The sequence below is a fragment of the Takifugu rubripes genome, chromosome 5 (genome assembly GCF_901000725.2).
Source record: "Takifugu rubripes chromosome 5, fTakRub1.2, whole genome shotgun sequence".
In the NCBI taxonomy this organism is placed as follows: domain Eukaryota; kingdom Metazoa; phylum Chordata; class Actinopteri; order Tetraodontiformes; family Tetraodontidae; genus Takifugu; species Takifugu rubripes.
Genome location: NC_042289.1, coordinates 13,569,224 through 13,587,306, shown reverse-complemented (window position 1 = coordinate 13,587,306; position 18,083 = coordinate 13,569,224). Strand labels below are relative to the sequence as shown.

The 18,083-nt window shown below is 51.6% G+C and overlaps 1 protein-coding gene across 4 annotated transcripts in view; it reads left to right on the top strand.

Annotated features, from left to right (window-relative positions):
• The window catches only part of rbfox3a (RNA binding fox-1 homolog 3a), a 261,145-nt gene that overhangs the window by 41,173 nt on the left and 201,889 nt on the right, over positions 1 to 18,083 (top strand). Inside the window, exon 1 of one of the 4 annotated variants that reach the window (XM_029836496.1) lies at positions 6,784 to 6,974. The exons of the other annotated variants lie outside the window; for them this stretch is intronic. The gene's annotated coding sequence lies outside the window, so the exon portion shown is untranslated. Of the gene's footprint in view, positions 1 to 6,783; positions 6,975 to 18,083 lie in introns of those variants that run through there. 4 annotated transcript variants of the gene reach the window in all.

The window sequence follows — 18,083 nt, the reverse complement described above, 5'->3', positions numbered from 1 at the left end:
AGTTTATGAGGCTTCATCTCTGTAACCAACCAAGGTTTCCACCTCCGCCGCTGTTGGCGTGGGTTCATATTTCACGGGTTGTCAAGGCAACGGCAGCTCTCATGGTTCGCTGAAACATGTGAGGAGGCAGAGGTCAGGTGACGCGGTCGTCTGAGCCGCGGAATGAGCGGGAGTTTTGGGGACTCGGAGGATTTTGACTTCCTGACTTTCAGTTTTCAGATTCGTGTGTGAACATTAAAGATTCGACCTTCTGAACTTCTGGCTGAAGAATGAAAGTTCTGCTGATTGATTGGCAGAACCTTTAAACCAGGAAGCTGTTGGCGGTCGTTAGCCTTTAGCCTAGAAGTGACTTTAGTTTTGACACCGTGCAGCGACTCGTCGTGCGTAAAAGTTTTTAATTAGACGAAACTCTGAACGTTCCTCTTTTTACTGTTAATATTTCTCAGCGTCGGCTCCAGATGATCATGCTAACTTGGCTTAAGCTACTTATCGCTAATGCCGGACAGACCTTTAAAGTGCCTCCGTGTGGAGAAAATGCTAAAGTTTAGCTTCCGTTCCGACAGCAGCGGAGCGAAGGTTAGCCTCTGGACAGGCGCTCCGACGGCCGCCATCTGTCCGTCCGCTGCTCTGATTTCCATCCCCTCGGCATGCTGGGTAATAGAGATCAGTAATTGGCTGCCATAAATCCTGTGTGAGGACAAGGTGGGTCAGAACAGGCTGATTACTTCGACATTACACTCAATCTGAGCTGGTCCTTGACTGGAAAGATTTGGCGAGGTGAATTCTCATTATCCAGCTCGCTGCGCGTACGGATCTGTGCCAAGGCCTCCTCGCCGATCCCACCGCCGCCATCAACCTGCTCATAAACATCAAGAGGAATGTGTTTCCCCCGCTGCCGCGGCCTAAATCATTCACATTTGGGCATCAAACCTGCGTCCAAACACGTGTTTTTACAGGTCAATGACCTCCGAGTGACCTCCGTGTCCACTGGAAGGACACGGCAGGGGACAGAATGTCCACCTGGACGTCGGCTCTCCAGGCTCCTCCTCTTGAAGGGTCATTAGCACGTCAGCTACGTAGCTGATGGATGCTAACGCGCCCTCTCCTGTTGTCCATCTTGGGGCCGACGGGCTAAATCCATTTTAAGCTTCTGAGTGGGTGGAAGGTGAAGCAGGCGGTGAAGTGTCTCCGGCTGAGGGTGTGACTGACGGGATTATGGGAACAGTAGTTTCTCGCCGCCCTTTAAGTTCTGCCATCAGGCTTTTATACTCTGCTTTTTTCGAGGCCGCCTCAGTTTTTTTCTGACTGAAGTGCGTCGAATTCCTTCATTGTAATTCTTTGTGCCTCCTCAGAAACTCTTTGATTCGCCTCCTCAAAGTCATTTTTCGTGCGGGAAAAATAAAATGTCCTCATCGGGTGTCATATCAGGATCGTCGATGCGCTGACGGCTGGAAATACGAGCTAAACGAGCGAGCGCCAGACCTACGAATGGCGAGATGGAGGGAAATTTGTGCCGTGGCGGCGTCAGCGCAGACCCCCGTGGTGTGAAGTGTTCCCACTCAGAGGAGCACTCATGCTACCATCATCCGGCTACTTCACTTAGCAGCCTCCATTTGGGAGCCAGCACAAACACCGTTTTAGCGCTTTTATCTTAATGCGCCGCCACACGCCGCTGCGCTAAAGGTGTGATTATTGTGCACGGATCGGCGGCGGCGCATCTGGGCGAAGGCGTATTTAGACAAAAACTCCAGGATTCTCGTTTAGCTCCTCCCTTAGCACTGGTTCCTCCCGTGGCTTCCCAGTTGCTCCCAGTTTAAAGCAACGTGGTGTCCATCCGACCATCCGACTGCTTCTCTGACTCTCGAGGAAATAGGTTAGCGTCGCCGTCGCGCTAGGTTGCTAATATCGTGACAAGAAGCTTGGCCACGCCCCTTGGATCAGTGGGGAGGACGAGGCACAGGTCAGCCTCGATGGCGAGCCCGATGTGTCGTCACGCTGGTTTAATGGCGGCATGGCGAGGGGGCCGACCTCATCCGCTAATGTCTCCACAGCTAATGCTACACGTGACACTGACGCTCAGTGAGACGAACAGCGGCGGAGATGGACGGATGATCGGACAGGCTCACGTGTCTGATGTGGAGGGGACGGGGACGGGGACGGGGACGGCCGGCACACCGGACGCCGCGGAGACCAGCGTAACGACCGCATTAGCGCACATCAGAGCGAGAGAGAAGTGTTCGTCTTTCATCGTGTCTGAGTGATGAAAGAAGCAAAAGGATCAAACTGGTTTACTGGAAGTTCTGTTAGCATCGACGATTCCGAAAACATCGCCACCCGGTGGCCATTCCTGACCTGGGAATCAGCCACGAATGTGTTTATCGGATAACCGCTGTCGTTCCAGCCGTTAAACTCCGACTGAAAGTTTGGAAGCTGAGACGTTAGCGTGCAGCTAAAGGCGCGCCGCGCTGGCGTTGCTACCCTCGAGCAGACAGCACGAGAACAATGACGTTACCTTGACAGCAACGTTCCTCCCAACAGTCCAGATGAAGGTTATTAATCGATAAAGAAGAGCTGCAAACAAACAGCGAAAACTGATAAAAGAATCAGAAATGCGTTTCCAGATTCCATAAATTCAGTCATTAGCACTGAGCTACATTAGCTTTACAAGGGCAGCTGCCTCTCAGCAACATTTTATAATTTGCTGATTTTTTTCCCGGTACAGTGATGAGTGAACTCGCGACCTTCACAGCTAACGAGCTAACATAATGATAGCCTGATCGATCTGCATCCGATCGCCTGACCGGGGTCGATAACCACGGCGGCCTCGGCGCGTCTCCCGCGTTTGTGCCGTGTTCTACTCCGGGTTCTCGTGTAGCTAATGGGCTAACGTGACGGCAGCGTGCGGCTTCTGAAGTGATGGAGGCGCGACTCGTCCGCCAGATGCTACCTTCGCCCTTGAATGCTAACGATGTCTGCTTATGCAAAGTCACGTCTGCGCTCCCGAAGGATCTTAGCCTGGATTCCCAAACTCTTAAAACAAATCACACCGTGTTGTCAGCATAACAATGTCAATAAAATGACACTTCACTTCTTAGCGACCCCCCCTCCCCCCCCCCTGCCCCCCCTCCCCCGCCGGCGTTCCGCATTATCTAAATCTGCGACACGACTTCTGCAATCCGCCCGACAGCTGCCCCAAAACAAATGGAAATGGATGAAAATGCAAATGGAACTCCGACTTGATCCTCCAAAGTTTCCTGTTGCTGTAATCTCTGTTGCCGTGCGGAGCAACCTGCAGGCAACGTTCCTCCTATCTGACACTTCCTGGCTTTGTTCCTTTCTTCTCTGGACCCAAAGTTGAGGCAACGGCGGCTCAGTCGCCTCAGTTGTTTGTTGCTGGAAACATTCGTTTTCCGTTTGTTAAATGTTCATTTTAAAAGACGTAAAGTGCAAAACAGCGTCTGAATGCTAACGGCAACGAGCATTTTTAATGAGTTACGCTTCGTCTCATCCCATCCAAATGTTGCTTTGATAACTTAAACTTGACAGAGAAGCCGCGTAATTATTCCCATTAGTGACAACGTCAGGTTGGCAACATTCCAGAACCAAAAGACTTTTCATTTCCTGTCAGGAAGGTCGGAGAAAAGCAGGACGTCCACGGAGCGGAAAACAGGAAGTGTTTGACAGGAAAACATGACAGAAACAATTAAAGTCTTCTGGCTTCTCATTGGTCCGCAAATGTTTGTTGGACGTCGTGACAGAAACGAGCTACACACCGCCGCCGCGCCGACAAGCGTCCGGAGACGTGAGGCAGCAACGGCAACATTAAAGACACCCGTGTTACCGTGACAACGAGAGCAGATTCATGCTAACTCTAACCTCCTCCCTTCAGCAGGTCGGTTCTTCATCTTGTGACCAATTTAACCTTTGACCTGTAGGTCTCACAACATTCAAGCTAGCAGCTAGCATAAACGGACCGAAACCAAAGGAGGCGTTCAGGAACGGGTCCGGAACAAAGAGACAGATGGAAGTTTCACCTGATTTTTTAAAGGAAAACCGTGTTTCGCCTCCAGATGTGAAGCTTTTCCGCGCAGGTCTCGTGCGACAGGAGAGCGATGGAGGGGGGGGGCGGGGCTGCCCGGCCCTGACACCTCGGGAAGAGCGCTCATTCATCACACGCCGTCGAGCTTGAGCCTCCGTAAATCACTGTGGATAAAGGACGCGCCGTAAAGAATGGAATAGTGAAGGTAAGGGGTTTAAATCCCCCAGATGATCCCAGATAAACACCCAGAGACTCCTGACAGTCCCTCGTTACCGCGGCGAGCTGGAGGAGCTGTCAGCGCTCCCCTCCTCGCCTTTCATCTGCCGCTAACAGTCGGCCTGCTAATATCCTCAATTATCTCGCCAATATGTTGCCTGGGAAAAGGGAAAGTTCCGCGGAGGCATCCACACTTTAAAAGTTTTAATTTGACAGCTTGTGGCGTGATGGCGGCGGCGGCGGCGGCGTGAAGCGGCGCCGCAGGGGAGGTGCTGGACGGCTGCGGTTCCGGCACGTTAGCGCCGGCAGTAAATATTAGTCTGATTTCAGAATCATTGCGGTTGTGATTCGGTGTAAAAACAGGAAAAGGCTGCCGATTTTTAAGGGGGAAACAGTAAAATCAGCATTAACGAAGAATTTTCATCGTTAATGCTGCTTCGTGATGGTCACATGGAGACATCACCCCGCCAATAGCAGGCTCCACCCACATTAGCGTGAGCCTGTCAAGGGTTTAGCGCTGATCGGTCCGGGCGGTGAAGAAGTCGTGGGAGCGGCGTTCCAGCCAGCAGCCGTCTCCCGTGACAACCTCGTCTTCACTTGACGTGCAGACGCGCAGCGATGGAAGCTGAGAAGGTTGGACTGGAGCGAGCGAGCAGATGTGGGAGGCGGCTTCTTCCTACACAACTTTTATTTAGGGCTACAAACGTGTGGGAGGCTAATTTTACAGCTTCCACGCTCTTCTAAATAAAGGTGCTGTAAGTGGAGACGTGTTGGGGTCCCTGAAAGCACCATGAAGCCGCTCGGTCCTGCAGCGCCCCCTGGGGGCCCTCGCTGTCCGGCTGAAGAAGCTAAACACGTGCTAACTGTGATAAGCTAAATGCAGCTTTGGAACAGGAAGCTGCAGTGGTTTTCCTCATGCATGTCACGTGCACGCTCATCAAATGCTGTGAGGACATGAACACTTTAAACATGTGACATCAACCCTGGAGCCTCAGAAAGTTCCCCCAGGAGCTGAGGAGCCCAGGAGGAGCACCTCGGAACTCTGAGCCGGACCGTCGTGGATCCTGCCGAGACCAGACGGAGCAGAAACAGGCTGAACGACGGTTAGCTTTAGCCAGCTTTAGTGTGTCGGGCTGATTTTGTTGTGCCACAACCTTGAACACGCTAACGGCTCCGAACCCTTTTAAAAGAGTCGTTTTCTTCTGTGAAACGAGGTCAACTCATCAAAACTCCAGAAACAAAGCAGTCAAAGACATCAAAGAGCTTCCTCTGACGTGGAGGCGGATCAGTGTCACACGTGAAATATATATTAGCTCAGGGAACGTGGGAACGTTCCGGTGCTCCATAAACAAAATAAAAACAGATAAATATTCATTTAACAAAATAGCAAATGAAGACAAAGACCCTTCAGTTTAGCACTTAGCTTCATCGTTCTTGAGCAGAAATGCTACATATCGGGCAGGTTTGGCTACGTATATGTTATGTAGCTTCTGTGTTGCTAGCCAAGAATGCTAGTAAGGCGGGACCAATTTGTAAATACTGTGTCTGGCCACCAGGGGGAGGCGACACTGGCAGGATTAGATGGGTTTGTGTAGCTATGGTAGCTATGACAGATGTTCTGGACTGTAGAAGCGGCGTTCCGCAGCGTTCCGCAGCGTTCCGCAGCGTTCCGCAGCGTTCCTCTTTCATTCCTGCAGGTCAGCGCCGACCGCTGTTGCTAAGTGCTGAAAATTGTTGAGAACCTTCTCCAAAGAGCGCTTACACAACCTTGACTGTGCGTTTCCACGTGGGCGTCGCCACGGGCAAGCGCCGCTTTGTTGATCAAAGAGGGAAGCGGCGGTGGTTTGTGACGAGGCTGACGGACCACACGCTTCTCCGCCGGCGCTCACGGCGAGCACGCGGCGCCCAATCAGCCACATTAGCGCTCACACAATAGGATTAATCACATGATCACAGCTGAGCGAACTCGGGCCTGAAGTCGGAGCCTCATAACGAACCGCAGCCACGAAATTCCAATATTCCACCTTGAAGCGCTTCAGAACTTTTCCACGCTCGCCGGCTTGGCGGCTGATGATGGCGGCAAACTTTAAAAGCAGCAAAAGTGGAGATTCTGCGGCAACATATGGACGCCGCGCGGCCGACGCCAACCGGCAGGCGAATAAATCGCATTAATTGAGACGCTCTCGTCCAACAGCAGATGTCGGGACTCGAGTCTGGACGGAACGTCGCGCTTTGGCCGGAAACTCGGAGCGACGCGCTCGTCTAAAAATAATCTCTTAAAGTGAATCTGCAGGGACGATCAAGGAAAATAGATTCTTCTCCCCACAAATGTGAAAATATCCCAAAAGGATCCGGAAAAATAAAAGGAAAATTTTTAAATAAATTCGGAAACATCCAACTTGAATCGATTTCTTGGGCTTTTCGTGCTTTGATCAGTTCACGCGGCTCAACGTGAACTTTGACCCAGCGTGGATTTGGCGCCATCTCGCGCTGAAAGCACATACGGGCATTTCCTGCCGAGGCCACGCCCACTCGGGGGTGACAGTTTCAGGGATTCGCGATGAAATTCGGAGTTCAGCTTTTAATTTTTACGCTAAAACAGCGATAAAGCGTCGAGTGTGTGTTTACTCCTGCAGCAACATAGCGGAGCCGCGCGAAATATCCGGAAACGGACGTGAAAATGAGCGAATGTTCGTCCATCGAAACGTCGCGTCAACAGGTGAGCTGAGGCTTCGCGGGTTTATTTCGTAAAAACGGGAACGTTTGTGCTGAATGACGCAGAAATCACATCTTAACACTGTTTATCCAAATGAATTTTAACAACACAACAACCTGCTGTTGTTGCTGCACAACAGTGCCGCTAATTAGCCCAAATCTGCTTTAATTAAGCTGTTTTCGTGGTGAACCGGACTCGTGCTTCTTCACCTGTGGTGAGATAAACCGCAAATGAGGCTAATCTGGCTCAGTTGCTGCTACTTTGGTTTAGCTCGGACTCCGTTAGCATGTTGATGTAGCTCGGACTCCGTTAGCATGTTGATGTAGCTCGGACTCCGCTAGTATGTTGATGTAGCTCGGACTCCGTTAGCATGTTGATGTAGCTCGGACTCCGTTAGCATGTTGATGTAGCTCGGACTCCGCTAGCATGTTGATGTTTCGGGGATGTTTTTCGTCCTTGTTTTTCTAATTTAACCGGATTTAATTAGAAGAAACGTGAGTTTAATTAGCTTTAGCCCGTTAAAACTAAAGCAAACGTTGGTTAAAATACAGCGCGTGTTGTTAAGGCTAGTAAAGAAAGCAACTTTGGTAGCTTTAGCCAAAATAGCAATTACTACTGACATTTAATGTAAAGCTAAGCTAACAAACCTTGGTTTTATTTATTCTTTCCTGATAATTCCCCCCAAATCTTTAGATTTTAAACAGTTTCCACACTTAAAACCCAGATTTGCTCCGAGCCGGAAGCACCGACCGTCGGAGGTCGCCGCGGTTCCCCGGCGGCTCCGCGTCCTCGTGCCGAGCGAAGCCTTCGCCTGATGTTTAATTCATGGGGGGGGCTCCCGGGGACACTCGCACACAACACGGAGAAAGTGTGTGTGTGTGTGTGTGTGTGTGTGTGTGTGTGTGTGGGGGGGGGGGGGTCTGTTCGCCTTCGGGATGTTAAATTAATGAAGGCGGGAGCTGAGGCGGGAACGCCGAGGACGCGACGGAGGCCAGAGACAGCTCGTGCCCCCCCCATCACAGGTTGATTAAGCCGCGGATTAGGGAGCTCCCTCACTCCCGCCAAATTGGCCAGAGGGGAAGGAAGTGGCGGCGAGTGGCGCCGAGGGAACCTTTGATGTGTCAGCCGGAGCGTCCGGCATGGCCGGGCGTTATTGACCCCCCCAGCCGGGCGCTCTTGACCCCCCAGCCTTGATCTGTGACGGATCCCCTGGTGAGGGCGGCGAGCGGAGACTCAGCTCTTTCCAGAATCTCCTAAATTCTGCTGATCCGCCGGAGCGGCGGCGAGGTGGGCAGGGCGGCTGCCTGGGGCACGTGTCCACGTTCCTGTCAGGAGAATGTGAGGACGCCAATCCGTCACGAGGATCAAATAAGCCCCGCCCCTCAGTTAGCATCAGTAGCACCCGGGCGAAGCAGCCACCTATGACTGGGCGGGAACGTGGGGGAGGGGCTTCTGTCTGTGTCGCCTCTCGTGTGTCAACGGCGGCGGCGTTTTCCTGCTGACAGGCGCCACGGGAACGCCGTTACTCACCCTGGTGGCGGCGGCGGCGTCTGTCTTGCTAATGTAATGAGTCAGGCTGATGATGCGATCGCAGGACTCTCTTGACCCCGCCCCCCCGCCGCTCCTACGTAATGATGGGATGTGTTGGCGCTGATTTATTGTCGACCTTGAACCCGGTGGCGGCAGAACCTGATTGTTCACGGATGAGGGAACGGGATCATTCCCACACGCCCCGACCGGCTCTGGCACGGACCCTGGTGACTCCGGTCTGACCCGAGAGCGGCGGCCGTGGACGGAATCCACAATAGATCCCAGACGGAGTTCCGTCGGGGCCGGATGAGGATTCCTGCGTTCGCAGCATCTTGTCAATAAAGTTCCCAGGAAGCTCCTGTAATTCCAGGGATGCTAATGTCCGCTAACCGGAGGAGATCCGTAAAAATATCCCTAAAACCGTCTGTACGGGCTCCTGATCCACGTCGGTCGGTCCTGAATCCGCCTGTTTGCTCCCACCCGTTAGCGACGTTTCAGCAGCTTTTTATCGTGAAACTCTTCCTGCTGCGTTATCGCGGTCGGGAGTGGGAACGTTTTCCTTGGGGAACCTCAGCGTTGCTGGTTGTCCTCACGTGTTGGCGCTCACCAGCACGTGCCAACATGCTAGCTCGCGAGCAGGAGACGTTTGTTTTCAGCCCAAATATTGGCTGGATCCCACAAATCGCGGCTATTAGAGAGGACGGGAACGCTGCGTTTGAGCCGGACTTCCAGAAATAGGCTCCATCTGTTTTCCGCTTCGCTACCAGCCAGAACTGGAGCTGGGAACGTTTGTTGAGAGAGGAACAAATATGGAGGCAGGAACGCTGCCAGTCAGGTGACTGGAGATGCTAACGGGACCACCTGCGACGTGAGGCGGCTCAGCCCGTGGGGTGAGAGCTGATGTAGCATTAGCATGAGCATTAGCCTGAGCATTAGCATGCGCTGAGTGGCGCCACTTTGACTGCGTATCGGCGTCGGATACGGGAAAAAAGAACAAGGTGACTCGATCGCTGCGATAAGCAAAAATCTCAACTCGATGGCGTCAATAAGTTCCCGGGGTTAGCGTGGGGGCTAACCTTGTAGCAATGACACGGCGGCGGCAGATAGCCGTGGCGAGCGCGCTGCTACGTTTTATTGCTGTGTGTGCAGCGATCGCTGCTGTCGACCGAGAGGTCAAAGGCGTAAAATTCTGCGGGGTTGATGTTGGCTAATTCTGAGCAACACATCAAAGCTAAGGTCAACTAGCAACATTCACGGTTTCCAGTGAAGATTCCGAGATTCTGGATGGATGATGGATGATGGATGGATGATGGATGGATGGATGATGGATGGATGGATGATGGATGGATGGATGGATGGATGATGGATGGATGATGGATGATGGATGGATGATGGGTGATGGATGGATGATGGATGGATGGATGATGGATGGATGATGGGTGATGGATGGATGATGGATGGATGGATGGATGGGTGATGATGGATGGATGGGTGATGATGGATGGATGATGGATCGATGATGATGGATTGATGGATGGATGATGGATGGGTGATGATGGATGGATGATGGATGGGTGATGATGGATGGATGGATGATGGATGGATGATGATGGATGGATGATGGATGGATGGGTGATGGATGATGATGGATGGATGGATGGATGATGGATGGATGATGGATGGGTGATGATGGATGGATGGATGATGGATGGATGATGATGGATGGATGATGGATGGATGGGTGATGGATGATGGGTGATGGATGGATGATGGATGGATGATAGATGGATGATGGATGATGATGGATGATGATGGATGGATGATGATGGATGGTGATGGATGGATGGATGGATGATGGATGGATGGATGATGATGGATGGATGGATGGGTGATGGATGATGGATGATGGGTGATGATGGATGATGATGGATGGTGATGGATGGATGGATGATGGATGATGATGGATGGATGGATGTTAGCAGCGAGGTTAGTTAGCCGTCGTTGGCTTTCCTGCCGTTGTGGGGACCGCTGTGGGAGAACCGAGGCTGACCTCTGACCTGTGGGGGCGCCAGTGATCAGGTCATGTGACCTCATGCGTTCAGTGCCTCTGTCCCGTCCTGGTGCTCCGCCCCCCCGCGCCGGCGTGCTGTTGGCCAGCGTAGTTAGGGATTTGGCGGCGGAGGCCAGCTGCCGCCGGAGTGGATCCGGGATCAGCAGATCAAAGGTGTCGGTATCTTAGCGCCCGGCTGGGTTCACATAAACAGATCAAGGCTTCCGCCATGTTTTTATTCCGGTTGATATGGAAATGTCACGTCGTTTCAAAGGCGGAACTTTGTTTTATTCATGTCTGAGGCTGCTTCATGTGGACCTTGAAGAGCCGGAACCGGAGCGGCGGGAGCTAAAGAGCGGCGCTCCCGTTTGCTGCTGCAAAGATGGAATTTTAAATGAGGCGTAAAAGACTTGTGAGGAAACGTTCCCCTTTGTTCTGGACGGAATTCCAGCAGAAGATTCCAGAGTGAGGCCTCGGAGTTCCAGCGGATCTTCCAGGCCGACGACCTCTCGCTCCCTTGATGTTAATCGTGCTTTTTTTCCCCCGGATGGCTTTGAAAAATGGGAATACCGTCGTCAGGCGGCGACGCGAGTCGAGCAGAGAAAAGTTTGTCTTTAATAACGTTAATGAGTCTGTAATTAGTTTCTGTACTGGAGCAAAAATGCGGAGGTAATTAGCAGCTGCAGGAATAATTAATCTGCACGTTCCCACCATCGTTAATCCCACTGTTATTTGGAATCTTATTGATGAGCCGCTTCCCCGGGAACAACAGGAGCGTTCCGCTCTTGTCAGGCCTCATATTTGACCTTTTGACCTGTCAGAGCAGCAGGCCCCGCCCCTCCCCGAGGCCACTCCCCCTGACGGCTCTCTCCTTCCTAATTGACTGATGGGAAATTAGGAGGAGATACGAGGGCTAATCCAGTTCCATGGGGCGGGGGGGGTTAAAGAGGTGATCTCTTCACACATCTTAAACCAATCAGGCCTAATTGAATCCAGGCGCCGCGGTTCAAATATGTCGCATTAGCGTTCCGATCCGGGAATTATTGAGGGATTGTTCCGGAGCGGCCGGATCTGATTTATTCTCCGCACAGACGAGGCTTAATTACGGCCGACGGCCTTATCTCCCCCCGCTAATCCTCCCTTTGGACTCTTCCGCCTTCAGCGACTCCTCGATACCATCGGACTGTGGTGGGCGGAGCCAGTCTGAGGGGCGGCGCCGGCTCATCTGGTCATCCATACCTTTATTCTGGTCCGAGTCACGTGGATCAGGGGGCGCAGCTCGGAGTGTCCGTGTCCCGGCTAACGTTAGCGGCAGCGGCTAAAGCGGAGCGCGATCGTTCGGGTTTACGTTTTTTACCCTCCGGAAAGTTTCCCCTGAAGTTCCGAACTGTTTTTTTTTTAATGTGATGGGATGATGAAGAGCCTCTTCCCAGCTTTCATCCGGCTGGAGAAGATTAATCCGTTCTCGGGCACATTAAGCTTCCATTTCTTTCCGATGGATGAGTTTTCCATTTTTCTTCATCTCCGTTGTGTTTGCTAATCATTATTCTGCCATTAGCTACACATCATGTTTGTTTTAATGTGATCTTTATTTCCCGCTCCTGCACTTCCTCCTCCACCTTCCTCCATTTGGAATTTCATGTTCCTCTAATTAAAATGTTGTCGGAGGATTTTCGGCGCTGATGAACGATGTTTCCGAGGCCGTCGCTTATTTTCCCTATTTCCTCCGCGCAGCTTCCCACAAACAGGAAGTGGCAAGGTGACGCGTTTCCAACGCTAATTACAATTAGCACAATTTAGCTAGCCTAGCTTTGCTCTTTTTAACAGCGCACGGTTAGCAACTTTTCTTTAGCTGCACTTCAGCGTCTCTAATTCCGGTTTTTATTGTGATCATTATTATTATTTAGATCGGAAAACTGAAATGAGACATTTTTCATCTGGAGGTGATAAAACCCGCGGCGCTCCGTCTGACCTTTGCTAAGTGAGCGCCGCACGCCGGCGGCTGATGGCGGTAATAGCGGTGTCGGGGTTGACAACGTGCAGAAAGCAATACTGTCATCGCCCATATTCCCGTTTGGGAAAATCTCATTTCTTCCGTCTTCTCGCCCGCTCACGGCTGTCATCGTGTAATCCAACGGGCGCCGCCGCCGCCGCCTTCCTCTCATTTCTTCTGGCCTTGGTTGCCGGCCGGACTGGATTGTTGTAGTCAATTCCGATTGTAAACGTTGCATCTTCTCCGAGCGGGAGCGGCTGGATGTGGCGGAGCGCCGCGTACGGGATGTCAGGACGGAGGAAACGGAAACCCGTCGGCATCTCGGGGCCGCGGCCGCGAACCTTAAATCCATTTGGGCCTCTGTCCGGTCGGCGGCGTTTTCCGGCTGCTTCCGCTCGGATTTACAAACTGTTTGTTTATCGGAAACATCTTCGCAGCTCAATTATTGTCCATTAAATGCGGATGAAAGCGTCTCGCTGCCGCCCGGGTTTATCCCAGAGTGGAGTTAATGTTGAAAATAGCCGTCTGCGCCGCACGCTCTTCATTAGCACGGCCGTTCTCACCGTCGCCATGGAGACACACGTGCACGGTTCACTTTGATGATGTTTCATCCACTAATGAGGACCCTGTTTAATTCTTCCATTTCAACTCTTATCTCTCCTCTTTGAGTAAAAACAAACACATTTTCCCTCCTTTGCTAAGTAACTGCTAGCGGGTGCTAGCTACAAGCTACGGAGAGAAGGAACGAGCACGTTACGTTAGCGTTTAGCATCCATGTGCCCATGTGACGTGGCAGCTGTTATTATTTGGTCGTTGTTTTCACAAAGATTAGCATTTCCTGCTAATCACAGCTCTTGTTGACCATCTGTGGCTACATGTCACATGGCAGCATTACGATGCTAACCGTCGACCGCTACCAAATTCTGAGACGGTGCGGAAAGTGAGCGCAACATGTAAGGCGGAGCTAAAATGAGCTTCTGAACAAGGATGGCCACGCCCCCGTTTGTTGTCGGAGGGAGGATGATAAATTAGCGACGGCGTATCTGGCGGACGGGTCGTGGTCGCGGTTCTTCCGTCGTTTCTGTGGGCAGTTTAATCCGTTTTGTGGCGACACGGCGGAACGCTCTTATCTGAGACGTAAACATTCAAAGGGATCGTCTACATACCAGGAGACGATCCCTCTTTTCCCGGTGAAGGGAACACGCCGCGCCTGAGCTAGCTCGTTGCGAGCGAACAAGGCTTCAGTTGTTTGCGGCAGGACGCCGCGGCGCTCGTTTTCATCAACACTCTTGTTCAGGTGGCTGATTTCGCTTCTTATCTCGTTAAGAGTGTCGCTGCTGTCGCCTGTCAGAAGCCCGCCGCCGCCGCGCTAGCGCAGAGCCCAGAATGACACTAATTAAAGTCGTTGATGTCTAAAATCAAGCGCCCCGCGTCTTTAGTCACAAAGCTGCATTAGCATTAGCCCCCGCACGCCACACGTGTGCTTATCATGTCGTTTGTTATCATGTCGAGGAACACGCCACTCCGGTCGGTTTACGCCAGTAAAGTTTTAATCACTTTTTTGTGGTTACAATTGAACGAAAGGGTTAATTTTGCATCTCGTTTCGCTAACGTGCTAGCGGCTTTATTTTGGGCCACGAGACTCAAATTGATGGTTGACAAAATCCATCAGGTTGCGCAACAGCTAAACGGCAACAATCCTGGTGCGTTGCAGTTAGGCTAGGCTGCAGTTAGCAGTTAGCTTAAGCAGAAGAATTTTGTCTTTTTAAACCATCGAAGCTAGTTCGCTGACCACTAAATGCATGAAGCTAGGAGGAGCTAGGTGGCGCGCCTGTAGCTTCTATTTTGTTGTTACGTTAATGATATTTTTCACCGCTGCGTTTGCTAACTTAGCTTTCTTTAGCTTTGAGCGTGTTGCTACCTGTGAGTCCGTCCCGGATCGTGGATGGACTTCATCCCGGCAGGCTCCGCCTACTGTTTGGAGTGGCAGCGTGTCACGTGACCCCGGGTGCTCGACGCCTGTTTTCTGCCTGTATCACAGCCCGTAGCATCAGCTAGCCCCCCCCCCCCCACCACCACCTATTTGAGATGCAGCGGCGCCTCCGCAGGTTCGGGGGGGTCAGCTCCATCAATCTGCTCCCCCCGGCCCCCCCCACGTCCCCCGGTGTCGTTAATCACTGCTGCTAATTAGTCCTAATTACTCACTGCTGCCTGGGAGACCCCCCCCCCCCCCAGGTGGTGTCCTGCTCCTCGGCATTCCTCAGGTACGGGGGGGGGGGGTGGGGCTGTGAACGTCAGGCATGGCTCCGCCCACACGCCGCCTTCCTTTATCTCTTTGATCCTCTGATGATGTCATCATCCACGGTCGTATTCTTGCTTTCATCCATCAAATTTTCTTTCATTTCCTCCGTGTTGATTTATTCCCATCGATCCTGTAATTTTTACAGGAGTTTGTTGGGAAAAAGCTCATTAAAGTTGTTGATTTAGACGAGTTATTAAACACAAAAAAAACATCAAAATAAGAGAAAAACAACTTAAAAAACTATTTGAGCAAACAACCTGGAATGAAAATAAAATAACATTTTCATTCAGGGTCGTTTTGATTTTTCTGCTTTAAGGTAGAAAAAGGAAACAAATGTTGTTTTTTAAATCACAGAATTCAGAATAAAATCAGAAAAACCTCCAGAATTTCATGAATATTCAAACGATTATAAAAAAAAAATCTTCCTTTAATCAGTAAAACCTTTTTAGCTGTTTGTTTGGAACTGTGCTGCGTTTCCATCGGGAACTGATGCTAGCTACAGCTAGCTTGCTACAGCTAGCATCCAGACTGACTTAGCCTTAGAAGCTAGCTTATTAACGTATGTTGTTTTTTAATCCGTTTAGAGCAGCAGCTAATGGCTAAAGAGCTGCGTTTTATATTCATTAACGTTTGCGAATGATAATCGACGTTAAACAGGCAGAAGAGATGCTAACAGACGTGCTAACCTGAACCAAACGGCTTCAGTGTTTGATTTCAGATCGGCTCAGGGAATTTTTCTGTTTGACCCGAGCCGACTGCACGTTCTCGCGGTGCAGAATTCCTTTGTGGTTTTTGCCGCCAAGGCCAAATAGAAGCGATCCGGCGGCGGCGGCGCTGAATAGAAACCGTTTTTGTCGGGAGGACGGCTGCAGTTTTGAAAGCAATCAGCGTCGCCGCGTCGGGAAGAAAAGAGAGTGTCAAGAGTCAGAAGTGGAACGCTGCCGGAGCGCTAAACTTTAGACTTTACTTCGCTTTTCCATCCTCTCTTTTTTGTAAATGACAAGACGACATTGACCTTTCACCCAGAAACCCAGAGCGAGCCCCCCCCCCCCCTTCCCGCCGCCGCCGCCGTCTCTCCGATTAGCGTTTAGCGTTCTCATTGCTGCTAACGTTTTAGCAACGACGTGAGTCATCGGAGAATTCATCCGCCTGGTTCAATCATTCCAAGGTCCGTCTCCTGGTTGTTGTCATGACTACCGCCACCAGGGGGCGCTGCCACGCCCCTTCGTGGATAAAGCTGCACATGAACCGGAGCGGGTTAGCATGATTGCGGCCAGCGTACGTTTCCTTTTTAAAAAAAAAAAACATAAATTCAAACCAGCGAAGCAGTTTTTAATCTCCCTGATGGGAAACTCGGAAGTTTATGGTCGGAAACCTCGTCAGGATGCCTCCCCAGGAAGCTTCTCCAGGTTTCCAATAAGCTCAGATTCCCATTTTGTTCATTAAAGCTGCCGGTTGGTTCGGCTTCAGTCCCGGAGACAAAAATTGCTGAGGTGTTTTGTTTGTTTTTTTTAGTTCCGTTGCCGCGGAAACGTTTGCGATGTTTCCTCGGACGGAGCTCGAGAGTGAGGATGTTGAGTGCTGGGATTCAGGAATGGGAAGGAGGAGAGATGAAAACTAATACTAATGCTAACCGTGTTAGCATGTGTGTTTCTCCCAGTTGCTCATTTACAGTGTTTCTGGAAAACCTGGAAAAGCTCTTTGTTCCGCCAATCGACCCCCCCCGAGCAGCTAGCACCAGATTAGCGTAGCGTGCTAGCCCACGTTTATATAGATGGGAGGTTAAAGGTTAGAACGGCGCCCCCCAGAGGCAGGAAGCTGCATCGCTGGCTGCTGTTGGATCAGCTCCGGGCTGCAGATCCTCGCCTGCTGTTCCGACGCATCTTCAGCCACGACGGCGGCGTACGGTGGCGAGGAGGAAGTGTGGCGGCGGCCCCACGTGGAGGGAGCGTGAAGTAAACAAACAGACGCAGGAGCCCCGCGGCGAGCGGCGACACACCCGGGACGAGTGGAAACGTTCTTCTGACACGCACAATTAAAACCGACGCCGCTGCCACGTGACGCAAATGAGCGCCATTAATCAGCCGACAAATGAATTATTAGCAGATTAGCAAATGAGCCAGATTAAGCTCAGCAATGAGCCTTGAATTATTAGCAATATTTGCCTCCATCGATCAGCCGAGAGCTCGTTGGAACATCAGGACACGCGGCAGAGCAACAAAGTTTCCAGGAAAACTCGGCGACGGTAGCGGCGGCTAGCTAACATCCAGCTGTAGCTGCATTTAGGCTGCTGTATGAGGCTAACTGATTAGCATAGCGTTACAGCACCAGCTCCAGGGATCGGCACCAGCACGCGTGTTGCTGATGGATGTGCCTCCTCATTACGACGGCGCCGCGGAGCAGCTAAACGAACGTAAAGGGCAGAATAATGGACGGACGCGCGCGACCTGGTGGCAGGAGGTCACCTGCTGCTTCCTCGCCGCCTGAGAGGAGAACCTGGTTACCCTCCGAACCCGAGCTGAACATCTGCCTGGGAGACGACGTTGCTCCTGAGCCTCGTATCTCGGAGGGGAAGTGGCGTCGGAGTGACTGGAGTTCCCCCGGAGTGACGAGGGAGAAAGATTAGCGGATCAAGTGCTGAAAGACGAGAGCGTTTAGCAGAATCGACGACACTTGGGAGGGTTGAGGAGCGCCAGGCGCCGATATTAGAGATTTGAAAGGTCGAGATTAAGCCGCCTGATAATGAGCAGATCAGCGTAAACGTGCACGAACGTGCGCTGTAGCGGAACTGAGACGAGCTCCTGGAGATATTAGCGTGTTGCCGAGGTGGCTAGTTTTTTTCTCTCCTTTATTTCAGGATGAACAGTGATAGGAGTCATTTTCCACGTTTGCTAGCTACATCAGTCAGGAATGCCGACGTCTCCGGCTGTAATTAGCCGATCCTGGCTAATGGCGTCCGTGGCGATGCATTTTCACGGCGGCGCCGTTGCGCCCATGGCGGCGAGCAGCTATCGATTTCATCTGCTCTAATAATGTCGTTCCCTCTGCTTGGTTTCCGTGAATCGTGACATCGGCGGCTCCACAATGTGGTCGTTTAATCAATTTATACAATTGAACCTCTTTAACATATTGATGTGCAGTTAGCCTCGCACGCGCGCGGCCTTTTATCCCCTCGAGCTGAGGAGACTCCGAGGGAGCTTCTCAGATCTTCTGCCGTTATTTATCATGTGACATTTA